The 21,990-nt window shown below is 41.8% G+C and overlaps 1 protein-coding gene across 3 annotated transcripts in view; it reads left to right on the forward strand.

Annotated features, from left to right (window-relative positions):
• The window catches only part of THSD7B (thrombospondin type 1 domain containing 7B), a 291,869-nt gene that overhangs the window by 28,703 nt on the left and 241,176 nt on the right, over positions 1-21,990 (forward strand). For all 3 annotated transcript variants that reach the window (XM_085228059.1, XM_085228060.1, XM_085228061.1), the window contains exon 2: positions 20,384-20,477. The gene's annotated coding sequence lies outside the window, so the exon portion shown is untranslated. The remainder of the gene's footprint in view (positions 1-20,383; positions 20,478-21,990) is intronic.

The raw sequence follows: 21,990 nt of genomic DNA on the forward strand, positions 1-21,990 counted from the left end.
GAGAGTGTGTGTGTGTGTAAGGTTACTCTTCCGTGTGTGTGTGTGTGTAAGGTTACTCTTCCATGTCAGGGTTTGTGGCACTGTCATTGCCTCATTGGGCTGTGTTAGGAGCTGGTAGCCCAGGCCTCCTTGGAAGTCAGTCAGGAAACTGGTTAGGAAGTGTAGGAAATATCAAGTGAGGTGTAATCCTTAGTACAAGGTACTTTCTAAGCTTGAATTTCTGTTTTACCAAATCTGCATGTTACAAAATGCCACTGTGTAGGGTGGTTGTTACAGTTGCTGTATTGTAGTGTAAATAATGTGGCTTCTATTTTGTAACCACTAGAAAATGCTGTTTGGAGTAGAGCAAACAACAGACAGAAGTAAAGGGCAAAAGGTGAATGTTACACAGCCGTTGCTGAGCGGATACTCATCAACCATCAGTCAGCTTATCTTTTACAGACAGCACAAATGTAGGTATCTACACTCTACCTAATCAATTTTTACGTGATTTCTTCAGAATTGTGCAGCACTCTCTTGGCTCTGATGAGTATGGGAAAGCCAGAGGAAGATGGGTGTAAAATGTTTTGTCTGTGTACTGAAATGCCGTTGGAAAGTTTTGGGTTTTGGATCCCTTGAGCTGCTATCAGATTAATTTAAAAACAACGTTCTTTCTTCACGAAAGACAACTCACTTATGGCCTAAGAGGGGGGAGAAAATACAGCCTTCTTCCAAGCCCTCCTCCTTTCTATCCTGGAGTGGAGATGTCATGCATGGATGGGTATGTTGCTAAGGTACACTGAATTTTACAGTCTTTCACAGATATGCCCCTATGAGCTCAACAAAGCAAAGGCTGTTTTAGGGTCCTAAGTAGTCAAGTACTGCGTGTGAGACATATCCCAGAAAGGTGCTGCCTAAGTCATGGCAGGGAAGGGAATGGTGACTGCTAGAGCTGCACTTTGGGAAGCAAATCTGTCAGAAATAGGAGAGCATGGAGGTACCAAGTTCCTGTTCTCAGTTCTGGTTATCTGTGGGGGTAGGGATGGTCATTAAAAAGCTCAGAATGGTAAAAGGTGAGAATGAAAACACTGTCTGAAACGTTCAGTGACGCTGCAGAGGCTGTCATTGCTTTTGCAGATGTTAGATAATACAGGTGAGTTAATACTGAGAGCTCCCTCAGTGACAGTGGAGGTACTGATACCCTTCAGCAAACTAGGTGTGAGAAGGCTGGGAAAGGTTTGCACCTGAGGCAGTTTCATCAGGTTCTGCTGCATGTAAACAGAGGAAAACGTGTCTGAACTCTAGGCTGTGTGGCCAACATTGTAACATCCAGAAGTAAGCCAGGGCTTTAGAGATGAGCTTAAGGGCTTTGCAGAGAAGTGTGGGTTTGGACGTGACATTGGCAGTCACTGTTATCTTTAATCCAATAAACTGATGAAAAAGGTGTGAAAATAAAATTAAAACAAACAAAGGAAAAGGCCCACTGAGAAAACTTCAGAATTAGATTCTGTTCAGTACTGTTACTTTACAGCGATGCCAGTGAAGCAGAGATTGTCAGCTGCTGGCATTTGTTTCAGCAGAAAACTGAAAGAAGAACGTTTATGCTGTCTGATATCGATGCTGGAGTCTTTGGGGATTACAGATGTATAGAGAGACACAAGGCAAAATAGTGAGGGAATCGATATGATTTGGGGTTCCAGAAGTTGCTTCTGCCATATAGAAATGATGCTGTATGTCTCTTGCAAGAAAGAGGTAACTTCAAGGTCACAGGAGATTGCTGCTCCGTGCTGTGGAATAATAGGTGATAACACAGGTGGATTGCTATAGCGCAGGTGATGAGTCTTGATGTTTCATAAGCTTTCCATGACTGTGGTAGCTTGAAATGAAAGATGTTATGGTTTCAGGACGTAGCACAACCTAGACAAATGAATTTGTTTTCCAGTGGTACTGATACTTGGAGCAGACTTATGTCCATCTCAGCAACCTAAGTCATCTCAAGGACTAGCTGAATACTGCTGTCAAACTCACTTCATAGTTTGGCCGTTTCAATTTGGGTGCTCTGCATTGCTTAGGGACAGGCAGGAGGGCAGGTGGATGACTCCTGCGGACAGAGTGAGCCTGGTGGGACTTCCTCAGGACACCTGAAAGATGTTAATAGAGACTGGACGCAGAATAAATTGAGGCTTCTGCAAGAATATTTAAGCACTGCATAAAAAGCTTCTGAATCCTTTTCTGGATTTGTCTTGTGATTCTTTGCTCCGTGCAGAAAATATATGGCCAGAAATGCTGATATCAAGTGAATCATCTGCGTTGTTGTTATATTGTGGATAATGTTTTTGAGAAGCTAAAACAAACCTTACACTGGGAGTCTAGTAAAACATATGTATCATGAAAATGATACATGATTGCTGTTAAACTTTATAAATCTTTTATAGTGTGGTAAATGTGCTAAAACCAACTAGGCTGGAAAAAGTATGCAAATTTGAAACGAAATGGAAATTGAGAAGGCTAACAGGGAAAGGAGAGATACCTGTATTTGCAAGAGTACATGAGAAGAGGATGTTCCTTGCATTACATCTGCCTTTGTGTAATCCAGCTCTGAGAACTGAGGAGGCACAGCTGTCTGGGGCTTAGTGGCAGCAAGTTCAGGTGAGGACTTGGAGCCTTTCCTTGGGGGGGGGGAAAGGCAGTGGGGAATTCTTGCAAGCTGCTCCACTCCCTGTGAAGGCTGCTGTCTACCTTGCCAGTGCTCCCTGGTGGTCTGCTCTCTGCTCAGTCTTGTGTGTGGTGTGAAAGGACTGGATAGGTAATGTAATATTACGGGACAAAGGTTCTGCCAATTCATCTTCGTAGCTGGTAGTATGGAGGTGCTCTGAGAGAAAGCAGCAGCTACAAGCAGAGTGAGATTTCAAATACACTTTCGTACTTCTCCTTTCTAATTTGGTCATTGCATCCATAACCTCTTATAGAGCCAACTTGATGTTTCTTTCCCTGTCTGAGGCTGGCAGTAGGGCGGTGATGGGCTGGTGCTGCAGCAGGGGATGTTTGTTTGGGAAGTGGTGTCTTTTTTCACAGAGGATCACAGCTCTCAACGTGCCTAAGGGCTCTTGTGGAATAGAGCACCTTTTCTGTCAACGTGGGGAGATGGCTGAGTCTGAGGGATGCCTGCTCTGAACGCCTGCAACTGCCCTTCAGTAACCGTGTGGGGAGCTGGTGGGAATATGGCCAATAGCCTACATGTCAGGAGTAACTTTGGGAAGAGTTTCCAGTTTCTTCAGTGCATGTCACTGGCAAATTAACCCAACTGGAATGTTCAGTAGGCTTTGAGAGTTGTGAAGGTGCCTGGGAGATCGAGTGCAGTTCTCAGCTGTTGATATTGGGTTGTGATCTTTTGCATCCCCAGAAGAGCCTGATTTGAAGTGAGGGGAGGCAGGTCAAGGGCAGTGTGCTCTGGTGTGATGCCTTAAACATGTGGCCGATGGTTGTTCATCTAGGACTGTCAGTACTGGCATTTAACTGGGCAGGAACCTTAATCCAACGTAAATTGTTATGAGCCTTTCAATTCCCACAAATTAAGGCTTCAGCTGAAAGTTTCTTTCAAAGTACAGGAAGATTTTCTAGCACTACGATTTGTGATGTATTATTTGTCTACCCTTCTGATTCAATTTTCTGCGTGCTGCTTGACTGCTGTGAGGAGAAAAGCCAAATGGACAGAGGTTGTGGTGCAGCTCTATATGCGAGCACACTGCCTGCAGGCCTGGGGCTCACAGCGAGGGATTGGGGTGCTATATGCAGCTGCTGGACTGTGTACATTTTTGAACCCCTACAATATGTGTGGGATGTCAGAGCCTTGGGCCATGCTGAGCAGTGCCTTGCTGCAAGTGGGTCCTCATTGCATAAGTTCTCTGCTTGGATTTGGTGCTGGCTGCTTTAGTCTTTAAAAACATCCGTCAATTTTTCACTTATCTTACAATTGAAAGTAGGAAGATATATTGAAGTGCTTTTAATTTTCTGTTGGGGTTCGAGCCCCTTAGGATGCATTGAGGATATTGTTTGCAAATTTTATGATGGAACCATGAAAGACAGAAAACTTCCTTTTCTGAGATAAAGGAGATTCTCATACAGCAGCGTGATGTGTAGATTTGGTCCTTAAGGAAAAGAAACACAATAGTGGAAGACTGTAAGAGCAATATTTATGGAGGCATTTTTTCCCCAATTATAGCTAGGGTGCTTATTTTTAGATGGAGACCTGATACTATGCCAGTCCCAGACAATCAATTTCATCTCAAATAATATAGAATGTGCTGTCAAATTATATATGGTAATTGATTATGAGCTTGTATATAATGTATTATTACATCTTATTTTTAGCCTGGTTTGTTAGTGCCTCTTAGCCTGTTGCAGTCTAAACCAAATTTCATAGAGAGGTAGATGTCTCAAAGGCAATTATGTTTCTATACACATAATGAAAGTCAGTGGCTGCCTGAAGTAGGCAGTCAAAATGAATGCCCCTGTTGATGGAAAAGCTGCAGCATGTGTGGTGAGCATCATGTTCCTTTGGGATGATAATGCATGTGTGTGGTTTGGGGCCTCTTCACGGCTGCTGCTTGGGGCTACAGGCTGAAGTTAGAGGTGCTACAGGGTATATGAAAGGGTGAGGAGGTGTGAAGAGGAGTTGGGGATGTGGGTGAGACAATGAGGCAGCTGGGTTGTGTAGGAAGCTGGAGGAAAGAGCGTGGGCATCTGTGGTACGCCCATACATAACCAAGCTTCAGTACGCCTATGGGATGGAGATTTAAGATGAAGCAGTGAAGGAAATGTGCAGAAAGTGCTGCTTTTTTTTTTCCTGATGCAATTATAATATTTTAATTTCTTTTGAAATGAGACCATAACTTCTAGCAAGGAGAATGGGTAGGTGCTGTCTAGATTTCATTTACTTAATTTTCATGGGACTGTGTTTTACATTAGAACCAACATAAGATGCATAAAAGGCTGCTCTTCTGCTGGAGACAATGAAAGATAGAGGAATCATGCCAAGCAGTGTCTTGATTCAAGAGTAGGCAGTGTGCAGGGACGAGGTGCCTCGTACATTGCCATTTTCTTGTATGACGCTTGATTTCCTATGCGCACAGGAATTTGCTGTGATTCAGAGTAGAGCCTAAAAATATAAATGGCTGTTCATGATATGGGCTACGGTTCATTTTCCAGTTATTTTCCTTGGAATAATAAACAGCTAAGCTAGAACTGCGCATAACCACGTTTCAACAGTGTGTTAAGAGGCACTTGCAAGCTGACTTAAATACAGCTTTAAACAGGCCCAAATTTAGGGTCTCCATCATACAGTTTGGTTTGTGTGTGTCTGCCCACTGCTCTTTGCAGCTGTGTTTCTCTGGAAAGCCTTTCATTTCCCTGATATTCCTAAATTATTTCAGAATTGAAAGAAAATTGCACTTCGAGTTTTGAGGATTTTCTGTTGGATTTTTTCTTTCTTTTCACTTTGGTTCAAAACATGATTTTCTTTCTTTCCTGTGGTATTTCTAAGAGGCTATGGTAGATGAAACGTTACTGATGAACACAGTTAATAAGTACATTAATGAGTGCATTTTATGTATAGGACTGCTTATCTGCATGCATTAAATGTTCTGGGACTTAATCCAGAAATGTGGTTTTCCTTCTGGAAATGAAGTAAAAAGAGTGTTAACCAAGTAATTTGTGTTTGACGTGCATTAAATTACAAACAAGTTTCGTTTGAGTTCAATGCCAACAGGATCAGGTCTGGCACTGCAGTAGCTCTTATCAAATGAGGTAGCTTTTCCTTATACAGCATTTGCTAAGCACTCCTTTTTTTTTTTTTTTTTTTCCAGATAAAGATTTAGGGAGAGCTTTTGGTCTCTCTTTTTTTTTTTTTTTAAAGAAACTGAAAATTATATCATGAAAAATTCATATATGCTTCACTAATTAAGAAGTGTAAGCATCAGAGTTGATCGAGACGGAATTTCTTACAGCTTCTCAGCACTAACATTACCTCCTCTGGTACAGCTTCCAGAACTGATCCGTTCAGAAGGAATCTGCTTCTTTACAGAGGCTTAGTTCTTTCCATGAGCTGTCTTTAACATTTCTAATCTATCTTAATATTTCCGTTATTCTATAGCACGGCATAATAGCTTTTATTAAGATACTCACAAGGTCAATTTTAATCCACAAATAACACTGACGTGTTAGGATTATATATGTGTGTGTGTGTAGCCTTTTTATTTTCGGTATGTCTGTAAATTGCAGCAAGCCTGATGGACACTTATTTTGCACAGGCTGCTATTTTAGCCCCCTCAGGCAATTGGAAGAGAATTTGCAATAGTGTATGGAACGTGAATAATTTCGGATACGTTCCTTTTTCATTTCTTGCAGCCATCAGTGTGAGCGGCTGGTTTTTTGGAGGCTCTCGTCCCCTGCTTTCTGCAATCCTGACCCATTTATACTGTTCTGAAAGGAGCACCTGAAATCATGGCTCATGTCTGAAAGTATTGCTGAATGAGTGATTTGTTTTAGTGACTTATTTTTATTGGACTGAGTCCTTGCCAATCTCTTTTTTTTTATTATATATCATAGTTTGATTTATAAATTGATGTTTTAAATGATGGTTTGCTACAGGAAGAACTTATTTAAAAATGTGTTTTTTGGCTCTTTATACTTACAAATAAGCATCACATCTGTATTTAAAATACGTATCAAAGGTGAAGTAGAAGTTACAGCAGATACTTCAGAGGATTGTTTGACCTGGTTAATGCCAGTCTTTAATAAAGAATAAATTTGAAAAGCTTGCAGGAAAACAATTATCTATTAATCTGCTCAGAAGCTAGTAAGACAAATAGGGATTATGGATTTACAGAAACTTCTATGTATTGAAAGGGAAAGCAGCTTCTGGTGGGGTTGTTTGGATGATGTCAAGGTACAGGCTTGGTAGGCCTGCTCCATCACAGCACCCTGTATGGAAGTGTCTGTGTGGAAGCAGAAAGGAATTATCTTGCTGTACTGTTCATTTCTGATGAATCAGTGCTCGCAGAATGATACATTTATTTTTAGCTGAGAGCAGCTCCTGAATCCTCTCTGATGAGAAAAGGTACGTGAGAGTGAAAGCTGGCAGCTTGTGGGAAGGGAAAAAAGGGAAGGTGGGTAGTCTGACTTATTTCCCTCTACAAGCTGTTTTGCATTGATAAACAATGCTATTTAATACAACAAATATGTAAAGAGAAAAAAAATAGCAGACTGTTCATCTGGTGTTCCGGTGTTTGTCATGCGAGTGTGTGAAGCATCCATTGAAATGCCACTGAAACTGAAGCCTTTGAGTGTTGTGTAGCAGTCTCTGATAATGTTCAAGTGCACCGTTGAGTGGTGGAGCACACGTGGTATGCCCAGCATACATTTGGGCACTGAGAAATAATTAAGCACGTGCATTTGCTGGAGCTTTTACATTGCTGTTCACCTGGCACTTGAGAGTACTCATGGGGTTTCCTCTTGAAATAGGCAGGAAAGTTGGAGACCTGTCCCCTGCTCCAGAGCTTTTCCCTTGTCTGCAGCTGGGGGGGTCTTGCAGCTCCTGGGGTGCAGGGTGGGCTCTGCTGCTGTGCCCTGTGGGCACCAGGGCTGTGTTAGGGCACAGCAGCTCTTCTGTTGTCTTACTGAAACAGGTATTTCTTGTAGCCCGAGGCACCACTTCAGCAATTTCTAATTATTCTTTCCCCCTCTTGTTTAACTAGGGGCTTTCTGTCCGTAATTGGATGTGATTTCCTATTACATAGGCTTTCCATGGTGAGCTTCATGGGTAGGCACTTTCTTTAAATAATTGACTGTCGTCTTTAGTTGTGGCAGGTCTCTGCTCACATTTCATCTCACCTTCACCTTTTTTGTGGCTGTGCAGTAATTTGGGTCTCGTAGCCTTTTCCAATGCAGCAGTTTGCAGTGGGGATTGTTTAGAAAAGTAACTGGCTCAGTGCTGTGCTGCTTTGATTACCTGGAAGGCAAATTGCTTTTAGAATGAGTCTGTCTCAGGCTAGTTCTGACACTGGTGCAAGTTTTATGAAGAGAAGCAGTCATTTCTTAGGAGTGTTTTGCAAATCTCTGATACTAATTTTTCCTTTGTAGAAGTGTTTCTGTAATGTTCACTCATGGCTTAAATCATTTTCCCAGTGTGTCAATCTTAGTGCTAGCAAGAGAAAGATGTCCGAGTTAGCTGTCAGCTCCTCCTGCCCCAGTGATGCCAGCTTGGCTTCTCTGGGGTGTGTGCCATCGGCTCCTTGCTCCTGGCTGACACCTTTTCCTTGGGATCCAGTGGTTGTCCTATGTGGGAATGCTGGCAAGTACTTCAGCGACTGCTGACAGCAGAGATTACAGTTTGGAGGGTCCTTGTGGCCCAGGCAAGGTGATCTCCTATGGTGGTCTTGGCAAAGGAGCCTACAGCTTTTCCTGTATGATTCAGTGCAGTTATGAACCTGCCTTTTCTATCTGTACTTGCAGCGTGTTCGTCTGAAGATAGGTTATGTGCTGCTGCCTCAGCACAGCGTTTTATCTGCTGCAGATGTGTGCACATCACAGTGCTCTATCTGAAGGATGAATCGTGTGTGCAGGTGCCACTGGTGCCCCAGCACCAGCTAGATCAGTCGGATGTGTCCTCAGCCCACAGACTTGGCATTGCCTTACATCCCCAACAGAACCCTTACAGAGACATTCTTAAAGCACTTTTTTAAGCTCTTCTTGAGTATTTTCCAGAAGACTAAAAATACACAGCTTGTGGTATTACCTCTATTTTGTGTGAGGAAAACATGTGGCTGTATTTTCTGCTAAATGTTGCATATTGTGTGAGTTTTCTTGTCTGTTCTTATTAGCTATTCTAAAATGCAAATGTGCAATTGATTCTCAAGTCTCAGATGCTGCTGAAAACATCTACTAGGTATAGATTTATATAGGTAAATGTTCATCTCTACTTGCAGCATACAGAAGTATAGTGGAACACTGTTTTTACACGTTGCACATCTAACACAGCTTTTTGCTCCTCTTCATGCCTGTACCTTCACATCTTGTGATTTGGAGAGTTTGGGATTAAAATGAAGGAAGAATTAAGTACAGCATAATCCATTTACACCTACTTCCACAGTCCTTTATTACGGTGGCTAAATTATATGTGGGTAGGTTTTATCAGTGAGCATCTTTCCTTTGGGATGGATATTGATGATAACTTTAAATACCGCTTTAAAGCTTAGTCAATGTATGTAATGCTTTGGTAGATTAGTTGCACAGATACAAAGAGCTAGGCACGTTGCATTTTTTTAAAATAATTTTTTTTGAATGCTTGTTACAAAAATGATTGTAATGATCATATTTAACCTTAAGTATTGCAGCTGGAAGCAGGCGAACTTTGGAAAATTGCTTGGTAAGAAATAAGGTTGGAGAACTGAGTCATCTTTCTGTTTGCAGTTTGTATCACGTTTGTCTGACTTGGATAGAGGTCCAGGAAAACCGAAACAAGCTTTATGTTCTGCTATAAGCTGTTTCTATGCTTCTGGGCTTAGGATGGTTTTATCTTTTTATTTTTTTCCATCAAATGATCTTCAAGGGAAGAGAATTATATTTCCTCTTGCTGTTCACCCAGTCTACCTCATTCTTTGTGCTTGCTTGTTTTAGGCTGTGAGCACCACTGGCATCAGAACTGAAGACATAAGAGCTACTAAATAGGATTAGATTAAAATCATTATTTAGTTGAGCTCTTAGACATGATTAGGAGATTGTTTTGCTGAATTGCTGTATACTGAGGTCCTCGATGAGGGAATTCCAAGTTGCTTTCGGCATTCGTTAACGCAGAGTCCAACCCACTGTTAATTGTGTCTAGAAGGGAAGATAACAAGAAGGCAGAGGCTGTCATTTTGAACAAATTAATATCTGAAAATGTGCACTTACCTGTAAGCCGGGGGAGATTCTTCCCACAGGACAAGAAATTTTCTAGTTTTGTCCTCTACCTCCATTGTGGACTGTGCCTAAGAAACAATTGCTGGCATGACAAAATCCCAATCTTCAAGTAGAATGGGGGACATTTTCCACTTTACACAGATCAGTCTTTTTGTGCAACTCAAAGCAATTGCAGCCCTTTAAAAAGACTCATGTACTGAAGAAAAATTACATAGTAAATGGAGTTTTTAGTCAAGTAGTAACCCAGTTCCTGCTAGTTTTACCACATGAGGAAAAAAATAGAAAGATGAAATTATGACCCAGCTCTTCTGCTGCCTCTGCTGAATATTGTTTGGTAGACCAATTTTTCAAGAAGTGCCTGGGACTCGCAGTGTGTTTACACAAATCTGGCATAAAATTACAATTTAAAGGCAGAAGTAATCAGATGTATTGGATCGCTGCTACTGTCAAGTCATGTGTTTAGTTCAGATTCCCATCTCTGTGATGGAAGAAAATGCTAAAGGACAGTATAATAGTTCAAACGATGGGGAAGACAAGCCTGAGAATGAATGCGGATTTTAATATTGGAAGTGTTTATAGCAGTGTATGTACTTTCAGCAGGCAAGAGTATATGAGACTTGGGAATCTATCAGCAAGGGAGATTTTACGTAATTTAAAGTTCACTGTTTCATTGAGGAAGCTGGTAATCTCTGTGAATATAAAGGTTGACTCAATTTTTATTTAAATTCTGGAACACACAGAAAATGAATACTGAAGTAAGTCAGTGTGTGAAGAATTGTACGAAAGCTTTTATGTGTTAGTTGACTCATTCATTTATCCACCTGACTTGGAGGAGCGCAGTGTATAGGAAATGATATATGTCAGACTTTTGCACGTTAATACATACTGATAAGTGTCTATTGACTAGTAAGAAAAACATGTTTCTAATTTTTTTTCGAAACAAATAAGTGTTTTATCATGCACTATTCACCACAAAATCTATTGGTCAAAATGCAAGTCAAGACTTAGTAATTGGAACTCAAAACATTGGGCTCCCTCCCATTGTGTTCTTAAAATACACCTGTTAGCCAGGCTTGGCACCCTGAGAGCTGTTCTCAGTCCTTCCCCTGCAGCAGTGTTTTACATTCCTTGCAGGCAGCTTAGAGTTGTGCCCAATATGTCTGAATAGATAGGTTTTACTTTTTCATTAATAATGCAACAGAGCTTTGAAACAAAACTAGCCAGGGAACATCATGAAATTATTTGGTGCAGCATTTGTTGTGTAGTTTTCTCTTTTTTTTTTTTTCTTACTCAAATTGAATCTAATCTGGAGTGTGTTTATTAACTTATATAGTTAGATTAAAAAATAGTTATGTGCACCATTAAATACGTAAGAATGAAGTGCCTAACTTTTTAAATTACGGTGGTTGGTGTCTGTGAGGACTGTCTGCTTGTTTTGGAGAGAAGTGTGAGGAAGGCTTTAAGAGTGTGCTGAAAGCAAACGTCACCAATTGATAACAGCAAAAGAAGTCAAAGATTGTAAATGACATTGAATATAGACTTCAGTAATATGATAAAATTAAAAATAATCATGACTATCGTAACAAATTCATGCAAGACGACCTTAACTTTAGCTTTTTTTTTTTTACATTGTAATTATTTCCAGCTCTAAAATTGGTATGGTGTACTGTGTTGGATATAATAGCGTGTCTGTGCTGTTTCCTTCATAAGCTCATCCAGAAAGGGGAGGAAGCAGAAAACAATGAAAGAGAAAATGTGGGAGGCAGGGAAACTGACCCCAGGGAATAAGAACATAGGAGAGGGGAGATGCAAGTGAGCAAAGGCCTCATTAGGAGAAGGAACAAAACACTGTAATGGGGTGAGAAACCAAGCTGAGAGAAGGTGGCAAGTGTCATAAAATTACATCCATTATCTTTTAGAAGAAATCTACTAATTTAGCGTGGGAAAGAATTAGAGGCAGAGGATGAGTTTCGGCACTGAAAAAAGGTGGCTAGGAGTAGATGTGCAGCAGGTGATTAAGCTGAAGGGCAGAAAAAGATGGCAGAGCTGATTAAAGAAAAGAGAATTATCCTGTAATGGAGGAAAGCTGCCAGGTTTGTAGGATTTGCAGGAGCTGAAGTGCAAGTTGAGATCTGATGTCAGTTGGCATGAGCTTGGTAGTTTAAGCCCTGTGTTGGGCAGCAGAAACAAAACCATTGAGGGTGTGTAGAATAGCTTATGTGATTCATAGCTGCCTTATCTCACCTGATCCTGCTTTCAGCAGGAGGCTGGGCTAGAGATCTCCAGAGGTAAGTAGGAAGCTGCCAGCTGGAATTAGCCTGTCCTCCGGTGAGCATGGAAGGAGCAGGTCTGATGGTGGTACTCAAAGGGGTTAGAACAGGTGTGCAGTCAGCAAGCATGGTGCAGATGGCTGTGCTGGGAAGGATGGGCATCAAATGAAGCTCATGTTTGGAGAAACGAGGCCAAGCATGAGGAGATACAAGAGGTATGGTAACCACATAAATTCATTGTGGTTTGCTAACCACATTAGCAGAGCTAAGGGAGGAAAGGTATCTTAACCTCATGCCCATCTTCTTCAGTAAATCTCCACCTGAATGACATTAAGAGGTCATAAAATAGAAAGTTTCTTTGAAATTAAGTTGAAAGTGCCTGTTTCAGTGAATAAGGTCACTGAAGTAGGGCTTGAGATCATTGAATGTTGACAGCTTTGCAATCAAAAGCAAAATAAGCTTAATCCTAGAAGTTGAAGTTGGTGACAATAAACGTGGAGGTTAGGAGTGAACCAAAGGTAATGGGGTAAAGAGGGGATGGTCAAAATTTGAACATCAGTGGAAGCGGTATAGAGGAAAAGATGTTCTTGGATTTAGTACTTAGAGGAGAAGAAATAGGATGAATGGAAGAAATTGGAAACCTCAAGTGGAGGCAGAGAAATTTCCAGTGCTGTTTGATCCATAGCACTGAGAGTGAGAGAGCTCTGCAGGACACAGCACAGATCCCTCAAATTCTCAACCAGTGATTCTTGCTGATGTGAAAAGGAAGAGGTGGCAGATGGCTCAGTGTCATCGTTAGTTATGTTTTTTTTCCTTTTTCTTGGAGTAGGTGGTTCTAAACCAACAGAGGAGTAAGAGAGTGTCAAAGAGTGAGTCTACAAGAAAGGCAGAAAAGGAAATGAAGGGAAGAAGTGAGGAGGAGATGAGCATTTCTCTTGACACTGATAATTTTGGTTGCTGTATTCTGTGGAGCAGGGAGAGAACTGTCTGCAAAATAAGAGAACCCGGAAGATCTTGGATTTGTGAAAGTGTTTTCTCTACGTTTGGCCTGGGTAGGAGTTTCATTCTGTCTGCTGCTTGGGTAGTAGTAGTTCTGGTTCGTTTGCTGTGCTCAGGTGCTTGAATGCATGAGCAGGATTGTTCGAGCAGAACTGGCAGAGAAACTTTTACAGGGTGTATTCTTTAAATGTGGGAAGGGATGTTAATCACAAGCTGGACACCTGTGGACTGTGTAGTTAGAGAAGCCAGAGAACAGTTTAAGTTACCAGTAGCACATTGAGACTCTGAAATATGAAATTAGTGGATAATTTTCTTAGGTCACGCTCTTTCCCATAAACCAAACTCATCTGCTCTCCTAAGGGGAGACAGAACAACTGGGCTGACTTCTCATTATCTCTTCCTATGGTGTATCCTTATTGCATTACTGCCAGGTAGATGCAGCAGCTGCTCATCAAGCCACTGCAGGACTCCTCTGTTAATTGAACTGTAATGGAGGTGACAGCAGGGAAGGTCAGGATGATGGGACCAGTGATATAACGTGAACTCTGGTAAGAACAACTGGCACGGGCAATTGACCTTGCTTAAATAATATTATGCTAAGGGCTTTTATCAGTTGATGTCAGGATGATTATTTTTTCATATCAAACCTGTGATAGTGTCAGGGATCCCTGTGTGAATCATATTCAATTGTGTTCAGGGCAAGTATATTTCTCACCTTAAAGAGAATGGAGTTTCCTACGTGATAAAATACAGTGAGTGACTAACCAGTGACGAGACAATATAATGGGAATGGAAATGTTAACAAAGTTCTTTAATAGATATCTGGTTTTACTTAACTGATCGCTCCAATTTATCTGAAGGGTGGCATTACCTTTCTAACTGCACTTCATGGGATTTCAATATATATATATATATATATATATATTATTATATATATATATATATATTTTTTTTTTTTGTCATGCACAGTTAATCTTAGGGTGAAAGCAAGTCCGTTTTTAAAGATATGTGCAGACTTTATTAATGTCTTTGGGGTGAGAAACATATTTCTACATCTGATTCCAAAGCTCTCAAAGTGTGTGGAAGTGACTGAGTTTGAGGCATCCTGATGCCCATTCTGAGCCACAGCATAAATCTGGCATTTCTTCTGCTCCAGAGGAGGTGATGTGATGTGTGCATCATTGGCAGGAGCTCCTTTTCCTGGGTCCTGCCAGTGCATGTGGGGGGACGAGGTCTGCAAAGCCCTTCCTGGAGTTGCACAGTGGCACGAGGCACAAGCAGCAGCTCGTGCGGTTCTGAAAAGCTACGTATAAACAACCACAACTTTTTATTACAAGCCACAAATTACATTGTGTTACTCTTAGTGTGTAGGAGGAAGTCTGCAGAGCAGTTATAAAAGTTGGTTGGTTATATAGTGCATTGCGTGCGTGCTGGCCTCACTATGTATGTTTTCTTTTTTCTTAATAATCCCTTTATGTAACATGATGTTTGTGGGCCAGTTGTCACTAATGACTGGGAGATCTGTTGCAAAGTGCAGAGGGAAGGAAAATGAAGTAATCAATAGCCAGGCATCACGCAGCATCTTTGAGCTCATTGACAGCTGTGACTGTAACCATTTGAAGTCTGTATTCTTACACAAGACTCGACAACACAGTTTGTTTTACTTTTCCAGTAGAAATAATGAAGCCTGGGTTGTAGGAGATCTCATTACAGCACTTTGGTGGAAATGCCTGGTAGGAAATGGAGAACCACTCCTTCTGCATTGATCAGCAGTGGCTGTTTGGTCCAAACTGTGAGTTTGGGAGTGTTGCAGGGTGTGCGCTGTGCTCTGCTTTCTCATTCCCACAACTTCATACTTGGGTGCATTGAAATAAACAGCTGATGGTAGAAGATGCGTTGGGATAAATGTTTGTTTCTGCCTTTTGGAAGTAGGGTTTTGAAATGGGATTTATCTTGTGGATGTGTGTGTGTCTCTATGCATAAGCTTATTTGCATGTAAACTACAGCAAGGTGGTTCCAGCAGCCAAATGGTGATGACTGGTTATACAGAAATATAATGCTGTAGAAAATACGCTGTTCTTAATGAAAGCACAACAGCAGAAGGACAATGTCATGCATTCAAGAGGCACTGAGCTTACCTTCTGCCTATGTACCTGTGTAGTACTGACCAACAGCTGCTGTTTTTTGCTGGCCATCACCAATACATTGGATTCAGTTTTGAACCTCTACATACTCTCTCCAGAACTGAGAACCAAAGTAAAATTGTGACGTTTTCCTGCTTACGTTTAGTTAATTGGTTTTGTCAGGTGTGCTTGTGCTCTGCCTGCTGCCTGAAATCCCAGCACACAAATGCCCATCCTGCAGCCAGGAGGGAGCTGCTGTCCCCATCCTGCCCCGTGCTGCTCGCTCTCTGTGCTGTTCTGACCTTGCGTTGAAGGCTGATAAACCCTGCATAGTGCCCACATTCCAATAAGGAGAGGAAAAAAACACCCTGACCTCCAACCTGCGATACCCTATTAATGTCAAATAATATAAAGTAATATCAGAGCGTAAAAGGAAATCGCCGCAGTAAAGCAATTTAATTTCTGTGAACTGAAAGCACTTGAATGGAAGTGCTGGGGAAATTTGCTGTTGTTCCTGCAGCAGAGGTTATGAGGTGCTTTTTTTTCCCCCTTTTTTTTTTTTTTTAAACTGCTGCATTGTAATTGGTGACTTTGAAGCTTTTTGTTGTTTCCAGTGGGAACGATCATGCTGCTAAAGTAGAGAGCTTGCTCTGCTGAGTCTGATTTTCAGGCTTGCCTGTTAAAGGAAAATAATTTCAAATACTAGTTTTCAAAAGGTATTATATTGCTGAATGTGCATTATATGCAATGTTTAGCCGATGAAATGAGAATAATCCTCTTTGAACAACAACTTGCATTTACTGAACTGGTGTTGGAAGCAGTGCCAGCTGCCTTTGCTTTTGTCTGCCTAATTGCAATTTAACAGTAATCCACGATCTGTGCAACTGTGACTGCAGTTCTTTGATAGATCTGAGTTTGAACGGACCTCTGGTTCATCTGCTGCCGAAGATGAAAGCCACTGCACAACAGCATATTGACAGTGGACTCAAACTTTTCTCTAACCAGTGGGAAATTATCAAAAAGAAACTTGTATTCCTCCAAAGCTGTCAGGTTTTGCTGTTCCTGTGTTGTGCTGTGCTGGCTGCAGACTTGCAGTGAGCATCCACGTGTAAGTGCTAAAAGCTTCTGTAGGTTTGGGGCTGGTGCCATGTGTTTGTAGGAGAAGTGTCCGCTGAGGGCTGTCGGATGCAAAGATCTCCTTGGGCTGACTCAGGAGGTGTGGAAGCAGCAAATTGCTGGTGACGGGGCACGTATAGCAAGAAGTGTTAGTTGTGCATGCTCAGTTCCTTTGCACCCTGGGCGTTTGGCATCAGCTGCTTGTCAGGGGTAGGATCTTCTGCCTTTGCAGAAGTTTGCTTTGACTTGCTGCAGCTGTTCCTGTTATTTAGTTAAATATGTGACGGTGCACAAGCAGCGTGAAAAGGTTGCTGGAAAGTTGTTGGGCACTTTCTACGTTCTGCTTCTCAGAAAGAAATCAATGCCTGAGTTCACAAGAGAAACCTACTGACAGTCCTGAGCATTTTGATCTTAATTGCTCTGTGCTTGTTCCTGCTGTGAGGAGTATGATAATATTTTGAAGAACATTTGTGAAGGTAAATGAGTGCACTTTGAGCGCTAAGACAGGATGAGTAGAGCACCAAAAGGTCTGTGGCAGTTAAATACCACTGAGTGGTTCAATACCATTGGCTCACATTTGAACATGGGTTGGGTTGCGTGGTGACTGGTTTCTGGGGAAGGAAATGTCAGGGTACTGCTGGACATGTCTGGGCACCTGGTGGAGCTTCACATCCTCAGCTCTAAGAACAGTGCACGCTGTGCACATTGGATGCGTGGATGGTGGATGCCCAATCCCTGGGTGCATCCAGTGTCAGGCAGGACCAGGCTCTGAGCAACGTGGTCTAGCTGTAGGTGGCCCTGCTCAGTGCACAGGAGGTGGATAAAATGACCTTTAAAGTCCCTTCCAACTCAAATGATTCTGTGCTTGTGGAAAAGTGAGGCCAGTTTTGTTTCAGCTGTGTGGAACTGGTCTTCTGAGCTGAGTTCCCCAGCAAAGTGAAATCATATATATGTTTTGGTACTGAAAGTTGAGTACGTTTCCGTAGAGTATGCTGGGAGCACTTAGCCTGAACGAGATGCAACACAAGTGCCATTTCACAGCACAGTTCTGCTCTATCAGTGTTTTAATTAAAGTCATTCTACTGATGGAAAGTCTATTCTCTGGTGTTTTCTTTAATGTAGTCATAATGCATCAGTTTGAGCTCCCTTGCTGGAATATTTTTCATTATAATCCACTTGGCTAAGTTTATAATTAAACTTCCAAATTCAAACCTGCTTTTATTGCATTTTTGGGACAGATGAAATCTAAAGCAGGAAAACTTAGGGTTCCTGGGTTTTAGCCCCAACAACTCAGTGCAAGTTAATAAGCAATTCATTGGCAGAATGGTAATTTCATATCCTTGCTTTCAGTCCCCAAGATCTTCTCTAGTTTTAAGACAAGAAACAGATATGACTAAATAGAAGAAAAAAGATGAAATAATTAAGGTTTGTGCAATTTGACTTTGCAGGTCACCAAAATACCTGGACTGGTGAATAAAATTCATTAGGTGGCAGGATCGTGCCTACCTACAAAGGTTTTCATAATTAGATGTTAAGAGTTGTTCTGGGGACCTGCTGGACCATGAGACTGCCTGGGGCAGGAGAGGTTCCTCCTCATAAAATCATTTGAGTTGGAAGGGACCTTTTAAAAGCTGTCTGATCCAAACTCTCTGCTATGAACAGAGTCAGCTCCACCTCTGTCAGGTGCTCAGAGCCCCATCCAGCTTGACCTTGGGTGTCTCCATAGACGGGGCATCCACCGTTTCTCTGGGCAACGTGTGCTAGTGCTTCATTAAATAAGACTGCTGCTTTGCCTTTGCTGTGCAGACCCGGCTTTCTGCTCATTTGGGAGAGAACAGAGTTAGCTCTTTGGATTTCCCACAAAGCAGGGCAGATTTCACTGCTATCTGAGGATATAGAGTAGAGTGAAAATGTCCACGTTACCTAGGGATATCACAAGGAGTGGGTTTGTGCTGTGCATGCTAGGAAAATAGTTATGTAATTACTGCTTACGTTGATGTTAAGAAAATTTATGCATGATTAATGATGCTTATCTTTGTGGTAGACATCTACTAAATGATTTATAGCCAGCTAGAAGGGCTGCAGTTTCTTCTGTTGTTGCTGCTGCTTAGTGTTTGGGATGATTCTAATTGCATCATATATTTTAAATGGAGAGTGCCACCCAGGTGTCCATGTAAGCATTTCCATCTCAGACAGTTATAAGTAGGTCAGGTTTACCTGTGGTGGGGGAAGGTCATGGCTCCCAGTGAACATGGGGAATTTAATTGGTGTATGACAAGGCTGAAATCGCTTCTCTGGTTTGGATCGGTTCAGGTTGATCATTTTCTAGGTTCAGTTACAAATACTATACAAGTCCACATTAGCACAGTGCCAGACTGCATTTTCCTAAACCAGTGAAATGCTGCAGGGTGTCTGGAGAAACATCTGTCCTGGGGAAGCTGCAGGAACACAGCTACTCCCTGCTCCACAGCACAGTGTGTGTGGATGGGGAGTAAGAATAGGGCCAGCAGTCTGACTTGGAGTCATCTGCCTCCGAGCGCTCCTCCAGAGCTGGCGGCTGTCTGACAGTGGCTGGGAAGCAGAGCAGCTGGAGAGCTTCCTTCCACCTCCAGCTAAGCAGGGATGAGGCCAGGATACTTCACTGATGTGTAACAGGCTGCCCATAGACATGTGAAGTCTCTTTCTCTGGAGGAATCTAAGACCTATCTGGATGCCTACCTACTGTAGGAGCCTGGTTTATCATTAGGGCTGCCCTAGATGATCTCTAGTGGTCCCTTCCAGCCATTACACCTAATGAACCTTATCTGATTTTTTTTTTTTTTTCTGAGCATAATTCCATACAAACCAAACAAAACTAAAGGGATGCTTGTGTTTAACCCTTCAAACACACAAAAACAGTAGGTCATTATTTAGTTTTATGAATCTATTAATGCAGACAGTCTCTGAGTCGGAGTACTGGGATGTTGAGTACACCTAGGTAATCAGCTTTGGAGAAGCACTGTGTTTCACAGTGAAACACATCTCAAACTTATTTAAGCAGCTGCATGAATTTAATCTCGAGAAGGCTCAGTAGAGTCAGTTTTAAAAATGTAAGTTTCAGGTTTTTCCCCTTTGCAGTTTTTCCCTCTCTGTATTTGTCAGTTTAAGCTGGCCATGCTGACACATATGGGAGCTGAGATATACTGTGACTAAATTTGATGCGAAGTCTTGGTGGCCTTCATAATGTAACTTATTCATGTCTCTGTAGATAGCATATGTTGCCTGTGCAATATTTTTTTTATCATATCAGGACAGAGCAGCCACTGTTCCAAATTGTGTTATGTGAACCTAGCTATGCAGAAAATCTTCATTGTGCTTACTGTGGTGTGAATCAGTGGGCTTTGCTCAGCCCTGCTGGGGTAGGAGAGATTAGAATCAGTCTCGTGGTGTCTAATTTATTTCTGTTTTTTCAGACTTAATGTCATCTCTGTTCTTGCTCCATGGGGAGCAGCAGCCAGTTATCTTTGTAGGCTTGCTCGAAGAATGAACATATGTGAAATCCCTTGTTTTGGGCAGGAGTCTGCTGCTCTCAGGGATTTACTGGGGCATGCTGTCCCTTTGAATGCTGAGAAGATGACAGTGTGTTTAGGAAGCAGCTGATTAGCACTCCTTGTGCTTCGTTATAACCTCAGAATCATTGTTAGCTGTTGGGGGAAGTTTCCTTGCACTTGTCCATTTGTGGCCCTGACCTGTTCAGGACACATTGTTTTTACTGCGTTCTTCAGCAGCTGGAGTGCTGCCCAGCAAATTCAGATGAGCACGGTCTGCACAGGGCTGGGGGCTGGCTCTGGTCCAGTACTTAAATCTGAGCATCTGAATAATTTCTTTGCTTGTATTGCATTTTTGGGTGTGAACTGCGTTGGAGCCAGTATCGCTTACTCCTTCTTTTTCTCTTGACAGGAGGTTGGTGACTGTGTTCTGACCCCGCCGTACATGGTGACTGCAATGCTGACAGCACTGGGGGAGCTGCTCCTCCTCAGCTCTTCTGTGTGAGGTGAGCACCCATCTGGATGGGCAAAAAAATTAACCGTAGGATATGAGAGGGCCCCTCTCTCTTCCTGAGGCTTCTCTGCTGTACTGACACTGGGGTAATGTTGTTCCATTGAGGAATGAGCCTTCTGCATCTCGGTTCTGAAGGATTCTCAAGGTTTCTGGGCCTCACTTGAGTTTTGCATGAGGCTGATGGTGGTCTGTGTTGGGACTGTGTGGGTTGCATTCTGAATCCAACGTGAAATGCTGAATTAATGTAGAAGACATTCGAAAAGCAATAAGCCTGGTGATGTTGCCTGAGTTGTTGTATATGGTCAGCTTGATGGCCTTATTGTTTGCTGTTTGTCTGAAATGTAAGAATGACTAAACCAGATAACAGAACATTGTATCCACTCCTGTAGTTAGTCAATATCTGATTATATATAATTGCATGAATTTATCGTGATAGAAACTGTTTCAAAGTAATTTAAATGCAGCTTGAAATGACAGTCTATTCAGAATGTACTATTTTTGGGTTTATCTTCAGTTTCTTATCAAGAACAATGCTGTGTATTATGCATTATGACAATGTTGCTTTTCAAAAGGTTAGAAACGTAATGGAATTTTCTGGACTAAACTTCTAATAACCGATAATTTTAATGAAAATCACCAAGATTATGGTAGTGGAGACCAATCTTGAAGACAAGTGTTATCTCTCTGCTTTCAATATAGATGTGGCATTTCTACCTGTAAAGGTAGAATAAATCAATTACAAGTAAAAATATATTAAGAATTTAAACATGATATAAATTCGAAAAAGTGTTACATAAAAAAAAATTGATGTAAATTTACACCAGAAACTTGGTCTTGTTTAATGTGCCATGTACCACGTGCCAGGTTTTTTTGGGGTGTCAGAACTATTCCCATTTGAAAGTGGACTAATCCAAAATATCTCCCAAGTCGTGCAAAACAAAATATCTGCCTAAATAAGTGCCCAACTGGTCATCTTGTGGCTTGAGATAAATGTTGAACATTGAATCAGAAGTTGTGGGATTTGTGTGCCTTTCTTATTCTCTCATGTTTTAGAGCTTTTCCAGTATTTGTAAGCAATTTGGATGGTCACTGAAGCAGGCATTTAGAAGTTGGGCTCCTGTTTTGCGTGAGATCCAGAGACTCTGCCAGAAACATTATTCCTCGCTTCTGATGTTGTACAGTGATGATTTCACATTGTATAATTCATTAAAATAGCTACAACTACAGGATTTGGTACATTCCTGTCTCAGTCGCAATGTGGCTCTTTTGTTCACCTGAAGAGCTTCATCAGAGAGACCTCCAGAGTATTTGGATGTTGCTCTGGAGCTCAGAGATCAGGGTCACAAATGCAAGGCCCAAATTGTGGAGAAAAGCCTCAGTAATGTCAATTTTTCTCTTCCAGGCTGCTCCATCAGGTAGTGATAATCAATGTCTCTCTTCCCTGCCTTTCCTGCTGTGTTTTGCATGTTACTTTTGTGTCTCTTGTGTTAATGCATGCTGTGAAG

Source organism: Meleagris gallopavo, chromosome 7, assembly GCF_905368555.1.
Source record: "Meleagris gallopavo chromosome 7, MGAL_WU_HG_1.1, whole genome shotgun sequence".
NCBI lineage: Eukaryota > Metazoa > Chordata > Aves > Galliformes > Phasianidae > Meleagris > Meleagris gallopavo.